At 43.6% G+C, this 20,635-nt stretch overlaps 1 protein-coding gene across 1 annotated transcript in view; it reads right to left on the reverse strand.

The window, feature by feature from the left end:
- The window catches only part of TSPAN9 (tetraspanin 9), a 157,525-nt gene extending 155,821 nt beyond the window's left edge, over positions 1 to 1,704 (reverse strand). Inside the window, exon 1 of the mRNA XM_061472229.1 lies at positions 1,695 to 1,704. The gene's annotated coding sequence lies outside the window, so the exon portion shown is untranslated. The remainder of the gene's footprint in view (positions 1 to 1,694) is intronic.
- Between the last annotated feature and the right edge of the window lie 18,931 nt (positions 1,705 to 20,635).

Raw genomic sequence — 20,635 nt, forward strand, 5'->3', positions numbered from 1 at the left:
ACAACAAATCTATTGTTCAGATATTCAAAATTCAAGTCTGACAAGCTTTTTAATATGCATAAGTATGAGTGTGCTTCATGGAAAATAAAAAGCACATTTCCCATTCTGCTAAGCATGACAAAGTCCTACCTTCCTAGCAGAAGGACACCTTTGAAAAGAAAATCCCTGAATTACAGTACAGGCTATCTGAAATCAAGTAGCTAACACTGATCAGTAAAGTAAAGAAAGTGAGGTAATTTCCAGACCTCTATTAAAGATAGGATACTAATTTTTCAATCTGCTTTTTCAAACCGATTTAATAGCATAATAGAAAAGGGAGAAAATTGCACATTACCATGCACGCAAGAAAAATCTTTTAAATATCCTATTTATCTTCTCTTTCCAAGGCATATGGGTTCTTTTGCACTCCTTGATGATGTGCACATCAGCATTCTAGGAATCAAGCCTATGCCCATTTATCTGTGTAATATGATCATTTAGTATAATTAGCATATGATATTTTGACACTACCATGGACTTGGACCAGATTTGAAATGTTAATATTTGCCTAACAGTACATCCTAGTGCCCAGTGCTACATAATGGCGTAACTGAAGACACTGACTTGATGGGCTTTCTCTTCTGGGGGCAGAGTTAAAGCTGCTGTGGGAATTCTCACTTTCATAACATAAGGCAGTTCAAACACTATAGATAACGATACACTAATTTCTGCAGTATCAAATTTTAAAGGAGTGGAAACAAAGTGCTCACAATACAGTAATCATTTCAGGTAGCACAAGGATGAACAGAAAGAAAACTCCAGAAACAATTTCAAACTGCCCCAACTATCTTTTCCCTACTATACTCCACCTCTCAAGGGCAGAGCTCAGCTTTCCTAAGACACAGGAATCAAGAGAGCACCATTTGATATGATTCACGGCACGGCATATATGCAAAAGGTAATACAAAAAAATATTGCAAGATGTAAACACACAGCAGCCTTACAGGAGAGACATTTTATGCCTAAACTGAGGCTTTTTATAACTGTCTTAAATTATACAGCATGAAATTTCATAGTTTTTTTATCTTGCATGCTGTAACGTTTTGTCTCATCTACTGCAAATACAAATGTTAGCTATATTGATGCCTAACCACCCCAACTACCTCTTTGTTCTTTTTCTTGGAAGAGAAATATCCAGAAGCTATTCATGTCCACTAGCAAATGTACAGGTTATAAGCTATTTGAACACCTCTTATTAATACAGCTTATTACTAATTTTTAGTCTCAGGAACATAGAAGTCCAACAAGTGAAATTTTCCACAGCAGTTATGCAACAGAACTACTGCCTTGACACTGAAAAATCCCTCTCAGTATACTTCTCTGTTTCCATTATATAAACGCTATCCCCAGATCAATGCATCTTTGCCGTATTTCCAGGACTGAGCCATTGTCATACAGCATTTGCTATACAGCAAAGAGAATTACTGACTTCCTTTGCTACATTTCCTTGGGTACCTACAGCAACACTTGGAGACAACCCCATGAACCACCCCATTACTTTGGATTCTCTGAGCATTTGTGGCAAGAAAATAACAGATCACAAGAAGGTTTTGTAAGAGCTCAGTGTTGGCCCAAATTGTCTCCCCGTAACATCAATGCAAGCAGCATTAAAGCTCAGACTGAGTCCAAGTATCCTTCAGAAAGATCTTACTTACTTGAGGTAACTGGATGCACGCCAATGGAAAAGTCACAGATCAAACCTGTAGAAATGAGGAAGACCAAAGTGAACTTCACTGCATTTTGGACCCATCTCCCATCACAAACATTATTACCTCAAGAAGACAGAAAGGAGATACTGGAGTGTCAGAGGAAACAAGAAATTTATGTCAAATCCCACCTGCTTCTCCACAAAATAAGTTAAGCCTACACACTGGTCTCTAGGGCATAATATAGTGATTTCACTCGGACTTGAATTTAAATAACGGCAATAGGCAAAATATTAAAACAGAAAGACAGAAACTAAAGGGAAAATAGAGATTATGAGGGAAAGTAAAACTTGTATGTAAATTAAATCAGAAATACTAGTCAGAAGAATCCAATGCTTCTTCCCCTTTGCATTTAGGTCCCCGATCATCACCAAAACACCTGATGACCTGTTTAGAGCCATAAAACCAGAAATAAGACCTTTCCTGCTGAACTCTCCAGCACTACTCCCAGTTTTTGGTCTCATCTTTGCATCTACTGCAACAAATCCCTGCTGGAGTGAAAATCACACAAACCAAGAAACATAAAAGTACCCCTCTTTCTCCAATTCACACTGGTGCTTTCAGGGCTGCAACAGCACCAGGGTGCTACAAAAGTATCAAACTGACAAGACCGAGACTAGGACTTCCTCCAAGAGGAGAGAGACACAGAACAGTACCAAATCCAGTATCTGAAAGTCTATCAAAATTATTGCAGCTGCAGACAAAACTTAGAAGCTGAGTATTAAAAAAAGGAGTGATTATTCACCAAACTCGGTTAACAGAAATTCCATTGCTGCTGTTGTTTTTTAAATCAATGCTTTCCCTTAGCCTGCCTCACTGCATCAAGACTCTGAAACAATGTTTTCAGAGCCTAGAAGGTGCAAAAGTACTCAAGCAGATCGATGAGAAAATAATTAATCTTCAAATTGTTCTTACATTTCCAATATAAGGCATTTTTAAAGGTCAATAAGGAAACCTGATTTCAAGAATTATGCTTTTAAAACTAAACACTACCCCTTTCAGAACAGTAAACATGGAGATAATTTGTTGCCTTCACCTTCAATCTTTTTACATCTAGTTTTCAGATTTACCTCAAACCATTGCCTGTGTTGCCAAGAGAAAGTCTTGTGGATTTGGCAGTTCACATAATCTATTTACAATACCTTCTAGAGCACATGGACACCTCAACATATCATACACACCAGTTCTGTGCATCTTCCATAAAGTGAACTAATACTATATGAACACTACTCTTATCGCTGATGTCAGCTTGTATGTTGAGTGCACGCAGGCAACCAGCCAACCCAGCTAGCTCCTTAGAAACACAAGAGACAATTTCAGCAACTGAATTCATCATATCGGAGTCAAATGTGGCTTAGCAAAAGATAAAAGGATTTTTAAAAATCAAAAATTAAATAATCCATGTTTCCCACAGTACCACTACACAGATATTAGTTAATCAAACTGATGGCAAACACAGTACACTGTCAACTATATATAATGATGTACTTCATTCACCACTGATGTAAGCCTGTTATGAACACAGCATGACCTGTAGCAAAGGCAGAGATCGTCTTCAAATTATGCTATTCAGTGGTCCTAGCCATATCAAAGGTACGCTGCTTGGCCTGATGTAAGCCAGGTTTATACAGTAAAATTAAGAAAGGAAAATCAAACGGTCGCAAGAAAACTGCTACAGAAAAGAGGTCTTCCTATTGACCAGGGCAAATGCTGACAACAAACTCAAAGAAACAGTACCTTCTGACAGACCAGAGCTGGGAGACAAAAAATTCACAGGCAGATGCAATTCAAGAGCTCAATTCATATCCCCTAAGATTCACTACAGGGCTCAGGCAGGTACAAGGTTGTGGCCACAAATGATGATGCAAATCTTGCAGAAACTTATTTCTTTCACCATGTTGTCTGTGTGTGTGGTGGACTGACCCTAGCCGGACACTAGGGGCCCACCAAAGCCACTCTACCACTCCCCTCCTCACCTGGACACGGGAGAATAAATGTAACAAAGGGATCATGAGTTAAGGACAAGGAGAGATCACTCACCAGTTGTCATCATGGGCAAAACAGGCTTGACTTGGGGAAATCAGTTTAACTCATTACCAATTAAGCCAGGGTAGGATAATGAGAAATAAAACCAAATCTTGAAAACAGCTTCACCACCAACCCCTCCTTCTTCCTGGGCTTTACTCTCGAATTCTCTATCTCCTTCCCCTCCAGCAGCACAAGGGGAAAGGTAATGGGTCTACAATCAGTTCATCAAACATTGTTGCTGCTGCTGCTGCTGCTGCTGCTTCCTCCTCAGGGGGAGGACTCATCACACTCTTCCCTTGCTCCAGCATGGGGTCCCTCCCAAAGGAGACAGCTCTTCACAAACTTCTCTAACATGAGTCCTTCCCACAGGCCACAAACTGCTCCAGCACAGATTCGTTCCACTGCGCGCAGTCCTTCAGGAACAGGCTGCTCCAGGTTGGGTCCCTTCCATGGGGTGCAGTCCTTCAGGAACAGACTGCTCCAGCATAGGTCCCTGCTGCCAGTGGAGATCTGCTTCACCATGGACCTCCATGGGCTGCTAGGGCACACCCTGTCTCACTGTGGTCCACATCATGGGCTGCAGGGGAATCTCTGCTCTGGCTCCCAGAGCACCTCCTCCCTCCTTCTGCACTGACCTTGGTGTCCACACAGCTGTTGCTCTCACATATCTTCACCCCTCTCTCCAGCTGCAGTTACTGCTGCACAGTAAATTTTCCCCTTTCTTAAACACGTTATCCCAGAGGCACTACCACCGTCACTGATGGGCTCAGCTTTGGCCAGTGGCAGGTCTGTCTTGAAGCTGGTTGACATTGGCTCTAACAGACAAGGGGAAAGCTTCTGGTAGCTTCTCACAGATACCACCTCTGTAGTGCCTACACACACCCCAAAACTTTGCCAGAAACCCAATACAACATGAGCAGAGAACAGCACTCAAGAGGCAGGCAATCTGTCCAATCCACTGCTCAGAGCAGGAGTTCAGGAGACAAGGCTGCCTTCCAAACCAGAAGTCTTACATGAAAGCTAGCAACACCTAGAAGAAAATGCAGATCTCTTCTCTCCTGATTGGTCTCCTGGTAACTGCTAGGTACATTACCACACTTGGTCCTCTAAAATAAAGCATACTCATCTTTCAGTTCCTCAAATTGTGCCCCAAGAGCAAGCAAGCAAGCAAGTCTGCTTTTGTAAATGGATGCCTTGCACTAATGCCATCAGCACCAGGTAAATGCCTACTTTGGCTGTCACTGGCAAGTTCAAGTTTGCTGTGGGATTATTTTGCACTTGAAGCATGGGATGAGTGCATTTTATGAATAAAATTTAAATCTACATATCTAACCACTTTCAGATCTGTGAAACAGTAACAGGGCTGTCAAGTGATCCAAGCAGAAACAGCCTGATAGCTATCTTCTTCTATTGACTTCAGGACATGAAGCAAAGAATACAACCTCTAAGAGTCTCTGAAGAGTAAAGGAGAGGGATGCCTTAGCACCTCCAAAAGACAAGTGACTTAAGGTGATTTCAAGAAATTACATTCAAGTTCAAAAAACAGAGGAACGAAATACTCTTTACTAAAGCAGAAAGAATGGTGGAGATTCCTACATGAAGCGATATTTCTCTTTTTAAGCTCTTTAAAAAGCAGTTCAGAAAAATCAGTTCCATATCTAAATTACTTTAAGTGGGTTTGTTTCCCTTGTTGGGGTTTAATGTAAAGACAGTGAGGAAGAAATGGACCACAGGCCACGAAACAGAATGTGTGGTTCTGTTATCACAGAATAAACTTCATCAGCTCTTCAAAGAGGAAGTGATGGAGAACAGAATAAGAAGGAAGAGTTGGAGATGGAGACTATGTAGCTGGGAAAACCAATCTATAATGAGACATAAGCAGGACATTTACCTTTCATAAAAGAAATCAAGACATGACAGCAATTGCTTGAGGGTCCCTGGAAAGTAGGAAACTTGAACTGGTAGAGTAAGAAAAGGAAAGCATAAGAGGAAAAAAAAAAAAAGAAAGAAAGAAAGAACCTTACAAAGGTGAATTTTTCAGGGAAAACTGACTTTTAAAAAAGGTATCTTGAGGAATTATTTTAATAATGAAAAGGAAAGAGCTCCTTGTATAACTCTTGGCAGCTATTTTGTGGTGACTCTCCAGCAGGAAAGGGTGGGACAACGTGGAACTTGGAAGACTGAAAGCTATGTAGATGAATTTACATTGGTGTGGGAACCTAAGACTCTGCCCTCATTTCCTCCCCCTCGTTCTCCCAAGAAGATCCCTCCTCTGCTTCACAGTCTTTTTCACTTTTCCTTCTATACTGGATAAAGAACACTTCCAAAAAGTACCTGTTCACAATGGCTTCTTCCTCTCTTTCATATCTCTCTACAGAAAAGTGGTGCCAGCAATTACTCTACCATGGCTTACTTTCTCTGACCACATTCACCTGAAATACTGTCTGTGTCTTTCCCATTACCCACCAGAAAAAGGAGAAGCTTCACAGTGTAGAATCCAGCCTGTATTCCAAGTGGTTTTGAGGGGTAAAAGTTGGAAATTTTTCCAGAGTTGTAATACTTTCCCCTTGTTCTGCATCTTTTCTAGTACCGAACAGACCAAAAATAGGTGTCTACACAATTTATATCCTCCCCATAGCTGCTCTGCTGCTGTCAGTGGTGTCACAGGTGCTATGAAGTGCAAAAGTCTTGCCTGTCCTGCTGCTTTCACCATTGCTGGGCGTCGAATAATGGGGGAAATTAAAGAGTATTTCCACCCCCCAAATCTCAAAGTTGTGTTATAATATTAAAGAAATTTTAGGGTAAAATGCAGCTGCTACTTCTAGGATGGAATGCGGTTAATATGCACATAATCTACCCTACAATAGTTCCCCAGGCAACCTTGGCATAAGCCGCGATAAACTTAATGGAGAGTGGAGCAGAGTGAAGACAACACAACCAAGCTCTGGTTTACCCTCTGCAGGTGTAGGAATGTGAAGATCCCATGCACTGATAAACTGCCTAGCAGCTGACAAACAAGGGTTGGAAAGTGCGAGAATTTGACACCAAAATATGTGTGATTAGAGGTACTCAAGCTCTACAGATACATGCTCAAGCTCCGTAAGTGTTTCGTTTAAGCTCTATAATCATATATTTAAGCTATATATAGCTAAAATTCCAAAGAAATGAAGACTTGTATTACTCTGAAAGAGCCTGAACAGATACAAGAGCCTCATAAAGGGTCAAGAGACCCAAGAAATAACAGTTATTTACTATAAGAACTGATAGCTGGAGAGGTTTTGGTCTTGTAGGAAGGCTGAGAAAATCAAGAATGAGGAAAAACACGACCGAGAAAAAAGGAATTGAAGAAAGTAAGACTAAGGAAAATAAGATTAACGAACCTCTAATCAAGAAAGACTATTCCTGAAATCTGCTACATCCTGACAAAACCTAAGCAATCATCAAAATACGTTTTTCACAACTGAGAAAAACATGATGAAGAGTCCTTTTGTTGAACTTTCCTCACTATAATCCCATTTTAACACTAAAAATCACACCTATAGGTCAAAAGACCTCTGTCCAGGTCAGGAAACCCTCCCGTAAGCTTGCATTTAATTAATTTAGTTATGTAGTCCTTACACAAATTAGTTGACCGATTGGTAGAAGGTGGGAAGGTTACATGGAGTTAATGATTCAAATTAGATCGCATAAATACGTGAAACTGCGGAAGGAAAATGAGAGGGAAGATCCCATTATAACTGCTGGGATTGGTTTATGGGCTGAACCCATCTTCTATTGGGTAAGAGCTGCACTCTGTGCACATTTAATGACAGATTTTTAGTTGGCTTTATATAGTATTTTCATGCTCATTCTCGCAGTTTGTATATTAAAGTCACCTTCAATCTTCAAATCTTAAAACTGTCATGAAATTATATAATAAAAATTTTCAATTAAGATGTATTTTTTGTGAATTTCCAGAGACTCAAATTGACTTAAAATTGGCTTAAAAGCTTCCTCAAAAATTTCGTTTAACTTGGTGGTAAATCTGCTATTGTGTACCCTGAACAGAATAGTCAAATCACCTTCCGATACAGTGTGCTGTCTGCTGGAACCCCTGCAGAGGACTCTGACAGGCTAATCAAACTCAAGGATCTGTTCAAGGGTCTCAGGAATGACTCGGGTCTTTCCAGGGCCTGTAACAAACCCATCAAATTATAGACGAAGGGGTGAAATCTTGTCTCTTATGGAGGAGTGGGGTGGTAAACGCCTTACTGGGGTGAAGACCCCCCTTAATGTGTGACACTGGTAAACAGATCAGTAAGAGCCTTCTTAACACTCAAGAACCACTGTTACTTGGCAGAGCTTTGTGAGACAGCACTCAGAGAGATCCAAATGCTCTGCTGTGTGAAAGAGAATCATATTTATGTTTGGAGGGTTTCCTTTACAGGTTTTTAAGCCAGCCATTTAGGTTTTTATTTTACAAGGAGACATGCTCCTGTCTGCTTGTTAGTACAGGCATCTTCTTTTGCGAGAGGCATTCCCTCATTCCCCTGATGGTATTTTGTCCACATGTATATTAATACATACAAACAATACTCTGCACACTGCCCTCCAGTGGAATTGACATATGAGACATTCTTAGAATATTGCTTTCAATTCTTCACAACTTCAGCTGCACTTTCTTCAAATAAAGCGCAGGAACAACCTTCATTTGCTTAACATAAGACCTTCAGTCTTAACATAAAATGCAATGCAAAGCTGATTTTGGGATAAGTACATATTTGAGAAAGCAAAGAACTGTTCACAATAAAGTTAGTTGAACATCCTGGGCAGAACCACCTTACAATGAATTGTTTGCAGTTACGGCTAAAAAAACCGCACTAGAAACAGAGAAAGGAAAATACACCTTCAAAAGCAAGCCCTCTGCTCTCTGGGATTTGAGTTGATGCCTGTTCCCTAGGTGAGAGTCACAAGATTTTGAGCTAAGTCTCCTTCAGACTTGCTGGATGTGACATTTCAGTGCTCTGTTCAGTGTACCACCTCATCTTTCCTTTTCAGTCCTTCCTCCCAGGGGAAGGCCACAGACTTCCTCACTCTTACCCTACTACCTTCTCAAGACTCCTGCATTTTCGCTTACACCCCCCTGACCTCCCTCTCCAGTCTAGCCCTGTGTCCTCCCAAGACATGCCACATAAAGATGATACAACAGTGATCCTATGACTGCATGAGGTTGATATACTCCATCATATCCTTATTATGAGTATACACAGACTAGTGCAAGCATTTGTAAATCAGTGAAGACTCTACAGTAAAGGCAGGCCTACTTTAACAGTATCAGCATCAAAACTAAAGCTCAGTTAACAGAGTTCAGCTGATTCTAGAAACATGCAGTGGCTTGGCCTCAGAAGTATTATAGGCTTTTCACTAGTTAATGCAGTTTGTTTCCTCTTTTGCATTTGTAACAGGGATCATGGAAATAAACACCCTAGCTATTAGTCACTTCCACCTTCAGAAGTATCAGGGATTCGAACAGCATGACAGAGGTTGCATAAAAACTTTGACAGCAAAAGGAAAAAGCACTTTCAAAAAAACTTGAATAAAAAGGTCAAAGGAGGTGATCCTGCCCCTCTACTCTGCTTCCGTGAGAACCCACTTGGAGAAAAGTGTGCAGTTCTGGTGTCCTCAACGTAAGGACATGGAGCTGTTGGAGCAAGACCAGAGGAGGCCATGAGGATGATCAGGGGGGGTCAAACACCTCTCATATAAAGACAGGCTGAGAGAGTTGGGGCTGTTCAGCCTGGAGAAGAGAAGCTGCAAGGAAACCTCAAAGCAGCCTTCCAGTATCTGAAGGGGGCCTACAAGGATGCTGGAGAGGGATTCCTCATGAAGGACTGTAGCGGTAGGACAAGGAGTAATGGGTTTAAACTGCTGGCTGTACTTTTCCTAATGCAGCCCAGGTGGTGTTGTCCACTTTTGCAATGAGGGTGCAGTGCTGGCTCGTGGTCAACTTGTCCACCAAGATACCACCTATGCATTTCTGGAAAAGGCATGTCATAAGAGAGCATACGCTTTATTCTTTATTTTACCATAATTCAACTTTTCTCCAACAGACTCTTCATTTCTCGGTGTTACGTTACTAGCAGGCTCTTGTTTAGTTCACCTGACAACCTCCTGACATGGTAAATTTTCTTATTTCAAGGTGTGTTTGTGTAGATATATAATGGTGCAGAGTATATCCCATTGCATTTGTGAGATGATAATTTTATACTGGGATTTTATGCTTCCATGGATTCTATTTTGAAACTGAAGGTAGAGAGGATTCCATGAAGGACATGGAACTGTTGGAGCAAGTCTGGAGGAGGGCCACGAGGATGATCAGGGGGCTGGAGCACCTCCCATATGAAGACAGGCTGAGAAAGTTGGGGCTGTTCAGCCTGGAGAAGAAAAGCTGTGTGGAGACCTCACAGCAGACTTCCAGTATCTGAAGGGGGCCTACAGGGAGGCTGGAGAAGGACTCTTCATCAGGAACTGTAGTGAATAGGACAAGGGGTGATGGGTTCAAACTTATACAGGGGAAGTTCAGGTTAGATATAAGAAAGAAGTTCTTTAAGGGTGGTGAGGCACTGGCACACGTTGCCCCAAGAAGTGGTAAATGCTCCATCCTTGTCAGTGTTCAAGGCCAGGTTGGACAGAGTCTTGGGCAACACGGCCTGGTGTGAGGGCAGGGGCATTGGAACTAGATGATCTTAAGGTCCTTTCCAACCCTAACCATTCTATGATTCTATGATTCCTAGGTATACTGATTGCAGTCCTTTTAATATAGCCCTGCATAATGTCAGCTGTATTTGCTTCCAGGGCATACTGCTGGCTCATGCCCAGCTTCTTTAAAGTGTTCTCATCTCTCCTTATGCATTGATAAATGTAGTGGCATTCTTGCAATGTAAAAAATTAATGGGACATCAGTCACTTGCAAACAGCACAATTCTGAAATACAAAAATGAAAATCTGACGTAGGTTTTCAATTGTAAAAACCAAACGCAACAGTAATGTTAACATACTGCTTCTAAAGCAAGCAGTTTCTTCTGATCAAGGCCCAACCACCACCATACCAGCTCTCACAGAGTAATACTGAGACAAAGTCTTGGATTTGGTAGTGCAAACTTGCTAGTTTCACGTGTGCCACAAATGTGAAAGTAACTCCTCCAACCAGTGCTGCAGCCTCAGTGTTGTTCTGCTATTTTATCTGGTGCTGTTCCCTTTTTTCACTTTTTTATTGCAGTATTTTAGTCTGTGTATTTGGAGGGGGAGGGGTTAAAGACTAAAAATACTCAGTTGTGTTGCAAATATACCCTCATGGACAGGCTGAGGTTTGGCATGCTTTGGAAGAAAATAACTTAAAATAGCAAAGAAAGCAAAGGGGGATTTTGCATTTCTAGATGGTAATTTCCATTAAAATAACACAATAATAACTAAGATAACACCAACATTCCCTGTTAACCCTCTACTGTCCTCAACAGAGATTAACAGGATCATTCTAACCTCAGAGCAGAGCTTTGTCTGAATAATGCAAATGATGCTGCATTAGCTATGTTCTGACCCCAAGGTCTTCTCGTGCAGCTTTATTCATGAGAGTGAGTTTTAAAGAAAGTGCAGATGCCCGAAACCAAATTCACCATATGTTCTGCAGCCCCATTATAGAAGAAGCCTTGTCTGTAGGATTTGCAATTTGAATGTTAGAGGTCTAAAAATACAAAAGGGAAAGATCTGGAGGCAGCAGCTACATTAGCTTCATCAGCTTTCATTCTTGGAGCTCAGAAAAAATGCAAAAGAGAAGCAAAGGGCATAGAACTGTGACTGATTCTTTTTTCCTTGGTGTTATCAACCACATGCACATCACACTGATAATTTATCTTTTGGGATTTTTTAAATTACTGAGTGCTCACTTTGGCCCAACATTCTACACCAACACAACTCATATGAAGACATTTCTTCAGCGGCTATTATCGTTTGCCATTATACGCCCTGGCTATAAAGAACTTCATCTATCAACAAATAAACCGTTAAAACTACCTTGGCACCTGCAACTAAGAACTTTGCTACATTAACATGTTAAGTTTTGGCATCCACAAGTAAAGTTTAGGCCCATTTAGGAGTAACAGCCCAAACAAATTGCACAATTTGACTCTCATGGCTATTCTGGAGAACACCCCAGTCAAATCCCAGGTGATTTACCCCACAGTACTAAGGTAAATTCATGCAGTCAAGTAAGAAAATCAGATGCCCCATTCCTAGCCCTGTGCTCCAAACCACAAAACTACACAGAGTAAAAGCACATAACAGTTGATAAAAGGAATAAGTAGAGAAATGCAGCTTTATGCGCACTTGTAGTCTAGTTTTTCCCTCAACACAGCATCCCCATACCACATCCCTTCTCTGCCCATCAGAAACCTCTGGAGCTGAAGGCCTTTTTGAGAGGCAGAGCTCACAGAGCTGCCACCTCCCATCAGGAGCACAGTGACAAGCGGATATCCAAGATTCCGAAAAAGTTTCCAAAAGCTTGTACAGGAAGAGGCAATGCCAGAGTCAAGTTCTACGTAAGAAGGAGGAAGGCAGGAACTGTTGACACCACCTCTGCAGAGCGCTGCCAAAGACAGCTATCAGCCCTCCGGCCAGCCGCGGGCTTCCTCCCGCACCGCCCCTGGACCAAAGCTTCCCTCCTTCACCCAAGCTTCCCTCCCGCGGTCTTCCCCGCACTCCCAACCACCCAAGTCTCGGCTCGGCGCCCTCGCACCCTGCTGCAGCCTCGGGAGGTGTGCAAGGGGGAAAGAAAGGAAGCCCCCGCTGGCCAGCAGCGCTGCTCCAGGCGTTGTTTTCCCCGGCAGCGAAAGCTGCTTCCAGCCGAAGACATCTGCTCTTATCAGAGATGAGCAACGCGGGCTCTCCGGCAGAGAGCAGGACCGCGTACACGGACTGCCCTGGGCTCGTCCCGTCCCTCTGAACAAACTTTCCTGTTTCCGCAAGAATTACATAGACGCAGGGGGGCGGGGGGGTATTGTTTCCACCACACGCTCCTCGCTCCTACGAGCCACCCGCACCCCGCCGGGACCCAGCCGCTCCCCGGTGCTCCAGCCGCCAGGATGGTGCCCCTGAGCCCTGCGACTGCCAGTCCCCAGTACCACCGCCACCGGCTGCCCCCCTGCGCCCCGCTCCAGCCAAGTCACAAGGCCGGCAAGCGACCGCAACTCCCCGCCGACCCCCGCGGCGCCGGGTCTCACCCGTACGTAGGGATTGGACCGGGTCGGGCCGGGCCGCGCTGTCCTGGATGAGGCCGAGCGGTCGGGGAGCTGCAGCGGCACGGCAGAACACGGCTCCGGCTCCTGCCAGCGGAAACGGGAGGAGGGGCTCGGACCAGCGCTACTGAGCGGGGTGGAGCTGGGGGCGCTGCCCAGGGGAGATTCCAGCCCCGCGGAGGAGGAACCGGAGCGCGGCCGGCCTGGTCCCCCAGCGCGCCTCACACCGCCCGGAGCCGGCCCGGCTGAGCCCAGCGAGAGAGGCCGCCGCCATTCTGCACCGAACCCCCTTTCTGAGAGCTCTGCCCGGAGCTTACTCGCCCGAGGCCCGCCCCGCTCGTTCTGCCGCCCGCGGACTCCTTGCTCCCCGTCACGAAACGCTCTGGGTTGGACGGCAGGAGCATCCGCCGCCTGCTCCCTCACAGAGCTGGCAGGCTGGGCTGGGCTGGGCTGGGGACATCTACATCCTCCACCCTTCAGCGGCCTCCCCTGCCCGGAGGGGCCTGGAGTTGAACGCAGGCTGGGGCAGTAGCCGCGCTAAGCCTAGAGCCGTCAGGCTGGTATGGATGCAACCCGCAGGCGCCTAGACTGATGCTGCAAATGGTAAATAGATGGCTAAGCTGCTCCGTGGTCCCAGCCCGCTTCTGCCCGCATATTGCTGTGGCTTCTAGCACAGAGGATGAGCTTGTCTGAGGGCTCTTCAGGAGACTCTTGTCTGCGCAGGACATTATGTGAAAGAAAGCCGTGCTCCTACAGAAAGTCCCCATCTGCCTTCCCGTGGGTGTCAGTAGAAGCACAACAAAAGTTAGTGGAGCCAACTTCAAACTATCCAGCAGAGGTGTCTCTCGAGTCTCAGCACAACTAGGTGTGGTTCTGCCGTGGACCATTAAGCAAAGTGCTGTGTGAGGGGGAGGTGGCCTAGAATTGGGGCAGAGATACCTACAGGAATAGACTAGTGCAGTTATGGACATGGGCCTCCTGGGAGAATTGTATTTTACAGTGTATGAAGAGCAACTCAAGGCTCTGTCATAAATATTTCTGCAGAAGGAAGAGCTGTTTCACATTTCTAGGTCCTCTGTGTATTCTCATTTCCTTCTCTGGTGCTGCTGCTGTTGTCATGCTTCTCAATTCAGGGCATGTTCACATCAGATGTATTCTTTCATACCTTCCATTCTGGCTAATGTGGATTTTTATAAACTGCTTGGTTCAACAGACTGTAAGCATCCCGGTGGTAGTGGTGCCAACACAACTGCTGCATGTTTGTTCTCCTCTTCCTCCCCCTGAAGAGAAATATGTGCATCAACTTTCTGTTCTTTAAACAAAAAACAACTTTTGTGCACAAAAGTACACAAATGTTGCTATACGTTTACCTTAAAGCAAGCAATGAAGGAAATCTGTCTTACAATGCAGCAGGAGATAAAGATCTGTGGAGAGAATTTAATTTGTTTCTTTGGTTCTAGGCTCTGAAAAAGGTCCATGTCCTGGATGTTGTAGCTCTACTGCAGTAACTCCCATCATTCCTGAAGACTGAAGAATCTTCATTCCAGAATTGTTGAAAATCTTTAAATAACTCAGGCTCAAACTTTGGAGATAAAGAACCACTTCCTCAAAAATAAGTAGTGCAGAAAGCCAGGAGATAACAAGGATAACTTTGATATTTTGGTGGTGGTGTTTGTTTTCACAGAGACAGCATGATGCTGGGTTCTTTACCTGCTGGCATAAGCACAAGCAGCTTTTACCCAGGTATATGGGATTTCTCTAGTTCAAATCAATGTGAAAGATGAATAGGAGAAACCAAGTCGTCATTTGGGGTCTACCTTGGAAAGGAAGTAAAAAATCCTCAGAAAGAAGATAAAAAATATATGGGAGCTTTGCATGAATTTGACAAATACTTGAATCTATGGCATCTGACCAGCAAACATAAAGGCTACCTACACCTTTTGAAAACCACTTAGAGCAGGTGCATTTTCAGTATCTAGAAATGGGGACACAGTTTTCCAATGTGATTCAGTGTGATATACCCCCTCTACTGTGATAGACAGACTGCTTTGGGTTCCAGCCACCAATTTCAGATGAAGTAATAGCATGGCAACAGTCCTGAGTACTATAGGGAAATTGGGGAGGTTGAAAATGAAAGTGATTTAATTTTCTTTTCTAGATCACCCATCTGGACTCCGTAGCTTTGCTATATTCAGGTTCTTCCCATCCTTGTTGCTATATTGCTCATTTGAAGGAGGTGAGGGGGATGTTTAATGATGCACTGCTTATTTTCTTCAGAATGAGCACCAGTATTTTGTGGTTCATTTAAAAAGCCAACAATGGTATGGATCACAGATCTGAAAGCCTGAGTAGTTGCTGAATCAGCATATTAAATTAGCCAAATGCAGGCAAAACATGACTACCAGCATAGTAGATCTGGAGTCCAAGAAGAGGATTATCCAAAAACCCAGACTTTTGCAAGGTGTGGGACACACCATGATGGGAGGCAAAGCTGCTCTTGGGGTCTTGAATGTACTAATAGGCTTCAGGTGCCTTGACTAGCTTTACCTCGGGTTTTCACCTGTGCACCCACTGCTCCTTAGCCAAGCTTTATCTATGCTCAAGTCTGGGAACTATGTTGTAGGTCTGTATCTAGTCCTAAATTGACTTCAGCCCTCACTCCATTACATGGTCTTTGCCTGGTAGTGACTGTGCTGTCAGTGAAACCCTTTGCAACCCTTGCTCTGCTTGCCTGCTTAGATGCTATGGGACTATAAGACAGTCTGTGAGGTTACTGACAGAGCTGTGGTCAACCTAAGATTATAAATAGACTTCCTTTGTAGAGCAGCCCTGCTCTTGCTGTTCTGTTACAGGCATGCCAGTTGTCTGCTACCTTCCTGCTTGGCTTTGATGTAGACTGTACTTGCAGTGATTGATGAAGCAACATGACTCCTTGGCAGCTTCTTGGAGGCTCAGCACAAGATCTCTGCCTCTGCGATAGCTTTAGAGCAAGTTTGAGGGTGTTATTGTGTGTCTGAATCAGTTCTTACTCTTTGCTGTCACCACTCAAGTTCTTCAACTCCTGCATCTGGTCCAAGATGCACAATTGAGGGCTGATAAACTGAAGCATGTGGGTTAGAAAAGAAAGGAGCCATACTTGAATGGAAACTTTTGAGCTGCTTTCTTATAAAGAAAGCATGGATATTTAGACTCTTGTTTTGTATGTTCTAATGTCTCAGTGTTACGGTTGTAAAATGATCAGGAGAATCAGTTTTTGCTGTTTTGTCCTCTGATTTTACAGCAAGTTCTTACCAGGCTGCAGTTAATATTTCTAGTATTTCTGCCTTAACAGAAATAATACTTGTAAGACACTCTGATATCCTCCTTTACTGTTGGTTGTCTAAAGTTCAGTTTAGCCCTTCCTCTTGAAACTAGGCTAGCTCTTTTTTAACATATGCCTCTTTTGGGTGTTTGCTTTCTTTAATTTCAGCAAAATTGGAGCTGGCTCTTAGTTCTGATGTACTGGTAAAATTCCAGAAAAGGAAGCCTTGGGGACAAAGATCTACAGTCCTTTCAGCCTTTACAGGAATCTCACCCAGTCTGCATGGGGACAGAGCCTTTCAAACCAGATCAAAATTTCCTGTACTCCTTTTGTCTCACAGCCTTATTAAGTCTTCATCATCTGGTAATCTCCATAAAAGTGAACTCTCCCACACAGATACATGAATTTTCTGTTGGTTTCTCTGCTGAATTTGAAAGGTAGGTACATGTTTCTTGCTGACCCTAGTTATTGACACCAAGGAGCTGTGAACTCCAAGATCAAGAGCAGAAAGGAACACTGCCAGAGATGAGAGTTCATCGTACTAAGTATAAAACAAACAAACAAAAAAAGACCTGCATGAGTGTCCCCAAATCAACTGTCCTAAGATTTCATCTGTTCTTCAGCCTGTTGGTTTGTATTCATCACTTTGATAACATCTTGAAACTGTGCTAATGTGGTTTTATTCGTGATCAGCTGATGTCCTAAGTAGAATTCTCAGGCTCATCTCCTCTGGGGAATACTCTGTGGGGTCTGCTGTACTGGTGTAAAGCTTCAGTGGATGCATTCTAGGCACCAGGCTTACATTTGCAGAAGAGTACTAATACATATCACATGCAATTTTCTGTTGCTGGGGACTAGACACTGCCCTTTTCTGTACAAGCTTAATTTCAAAACATTTTTCTGTGGTGACCAAAAATGCTTTTCCCAAGAGTTGGTCTTTTTTCTCATCAATGAGGTTTTATTTGATTTGTTGTCTGTTCTACACATGGTTCAGAGATCAGGAAGGAAATTGCATAGGACTGAAATAGGCAGGTGCATGCATCAGTAATGGACTGTAGTTCATACCAAAATGGCCAAGTGGGGGGGCTGCCTGGTTTACAGAGAAGTAGTTAATTCAGTCTGATGATCATCTGTAGCTACCAATGACACACAGTGGGTGAGTGGGACTGTGCTTGCATGAGGTTTTCATGTGTAGCACAGAACAGGATACTGGTTTCTAGGTGTTCAAAGTATTTGGCTTGTATTGCTCCAAGCTTCACTCATTCTGGTTGCCAGCCATACAGATCTTATGGAAAGCTGTTGGCATCTGTGTTCTGTGTTACTGTTTTGAAGTCAGTTCTTGAAGGCATTTGTTTGTCTCGGAGAGAGTAGCCGTGGGAACTTTGTGCACAGGAAGGTGTAGATTTTGCTTAATAGGTGTAAGAGGTGCTTCTGTACCTTACTAACTACTTTTGGCTCCTGCACAGAGGTAAACAGCACTAGCCCTGCCCAGTCCTCAAAAACAGATTGGGGGGAAGGGGGGGGGGGGGGAGTACTTTGTTATATGTAAAAAATAAAAGGTGCCCTTTTCCAGTAACAAGATCCAAACCATCTTTGCCTAGCTCTTGACTTTATGGCATCATCTTTGCTATCCTCCTTACCCACATCCTTTCCTTCCCATGCTGCAAAGAACAGGTTATGACCTGAAGGCCATGAGCAGCCAAGCGCAGTGTGCATTGCAGAAGCAGCATCACGTCAGCTGCTCCACAGTAATGTCTGGGGAAGACTCATCCCTGTGAAGGACATGCAAATAGAAATCTAAATTGGACAGTTAAAACAGATCAACTGGCATGCAATAGCTTAATGAGGAAATGAGTAAATTATTCCCTGTTCCACATCAAATTGATTTGTCCAAGCCTAGTGGCACACTGCCTAGCTGGCACACTGCCAGCTCATGTTCAGTTGGACTAGATGATCACTATAGGTACTTTCAACTGGAACGATTCTATTTTAAAACTGTACATGTATACGAAGCTTATTCAGTAGGGCTTTGCAAGTAAATGATATTCGGGTCTTCTGTTTGAAATCTCTTTAGAAATGGAAATTTTTAGGATTCCTCACATGCTAGGCTAAATAAACATCCTTTCTATGGCCTGGCATCACCTCTTCCATCAACAACTAAACTGTATGTTTGTTTGATATGCTGAAGGGAAAGGATGCCATCCAGAGGGACCTTGACACACTTGAGAGGTGGGCCAACGCCAGCCTTATGAAGTTCAACCACGTGCAAGGTCCTACACCTAGGTTTAGGCACAGCTACAGACTGGGCAGAGAAATGATTCAGAGCAGCCCTGCGGAGAAAGATTTGGGGGTGTTGGTTGATGAGAAAATGAACATGAGCCAGCTTCAGTGTGAGCTTGCAGCCCAGAAAGCCAACTGTATCCTGGGCTGCATCAAAAGGAGCATGACCAGCAGGTCGAAGGAGGTGATCCTGCCCCTCTGCTCTCGTGAGACCTCACTTGGAGAACTGTGTGCAGTTCTGGTGTCCTCAACATAAAAAGGACATGGAACTGTTGGAACAAGTCCAGAGGAGGACCACGAGGATGATCAGGGGACTGGAGCACCTCCCGTATGATGACAGGCTGAGAAAGTTGGGGCTGTTCAGCCTGGAGAAGAGAAGGCTGCGTGGAGACCTCATAGCAGCCTTCCTGTATCTGAAGAGGGCCTATAGGGATGCTGGGGATGGACTCTTCGTTAGGGACTGTAGTGATAGGACAAGGGGTGATGGGTTCAAACTTAAACAGGTGAAGTTCAGGTTAGATCTAAGGAAGAAGTTCTTTACTGTAAGGGTGGTGAGCCACTGGAATGGGTTGCCTAGGGAAGCTGTGAATGCTCCATCCCTGGCAGTGTTCAAGGCCAGGTTGGACAGAGTCTCAGGTGACATGGTTTAGTGTGAGGTGTCCCTGCCCATGGCAGGGGGGGTTGGAACTAGATGATTTTAAGGTCCTTTCCAACCCTAACTATTCTATGATGGTACACTGGAAGGTGACGACTGAGCATTTTTCATTAATAAGAGAATGGAGAATATTCAAAAATACTTGTGAAAAGGCCTTAAGACCTTCAAATACTCAAAGGATTAACCTGAGTCCATAAAACATTCTCTAGGAGTGGAAGATTTAAACTTTGAAGGGAGTTGAGATTTGAATGTGCATGAAACAAAATCATCAAATCTGCAAGAAGACTCCTGGAGTACCATGTAAATGAGTAAAACTTACTATTTCAAATACAGAAATGAAACATTTTACAGGATAGGGAAATGGTTAGGAAGCTGGAGGAGATATGTAAATCTGCAGGCCTCTACTTATGCTGTGTGAAGAGTTCTATACTATTTTTATGGAATCCACCAGAGCCCTTTAACCAGCAGACTAGAAGCTGTAGAAGGGAGTGCCAACAACCTCATGAGTTCTTGAAAGCAGTCAGATTGTATCTGTGTGTGGCTGAAGCCCTTACCTTCTGGCATTCTAACTCTTGATTTCTGATGATATCTCAGATTCCTCAGGTACCCATGAGTACATTATGCCAAAAATGCAAGGATGGAAATATCTGAAGTAAGTGAGAGATGTTTCCTAAGGTGGTGTGATGCATTATGGAAAGAGATGTAACACCATATAGCCAAATCTGTGCCATGGGACTGTGTCTGTCCACCCAATAAATTGCCTGTTTAGTGCCTGCCACCATGCAACCCACCTCTTTCCCTCAGAGTAACATACATGACTAGATCTTCCCCCACATCAGCAGCATTGTGGGGAACAAGATTGCTTCTCAGTGACTCTTAAGTAAACAACCTCAGTTTACAAGTAAAGGAGAGAGGCTCTGTTTGATTGCCTTGGAAACATGGCACACTAACCTTTTTTCATTATTCTTTCCCATCTTTTTCCCCGCAATTTGATGGCCAAATGGCATTTTTGCAATACTTGCATGCTCACTGTCTGAAACTAACAGGTGGAAGAATGTGATCTCAGTAAACAATTATTTTGCTGGTGCACAAGAAAAGAGCAGAGTCTAGCTCCCTGAGCAGTCTAATTGTACAGGGAGAACAAGCAAAAGCAGCAAGAATTATTTTTGTCAAGTTAGCAGAGCTGATACATGGAGGAAATTTGCTGGGCAAGATGACATGATTTAACACACCCAATCTTCTAAGCATAACTTCATTTAGAAGGCAAAAGAAAAGTCAGTCTCTCACTGTCATGCATGGAAGAGAGGGAAACAGTATCCAGCCTCTAAAAGGAGGAAGGTTGAAGGAGCTTCTGACT

Source organism: Pezoporus flaviventris, unplaced genomic scaffold (assembly GCF_033815535.1).
Source record: "Pezoporus flaviventris isolate CSIRO_AGI_PZ_B2104156 unplaced genomic scaffold, CSIRO_AGI_Pfla_v1 ptg000070l, whole genome shotgun sequence".
In the NCBI taxonomy this organism is placed as follows: Eukaryota; Metazoa; Chordata; class Aves; order Psittaciformes; family Psittacidae; genus Pezoporus; species Pezoporus flaviventris.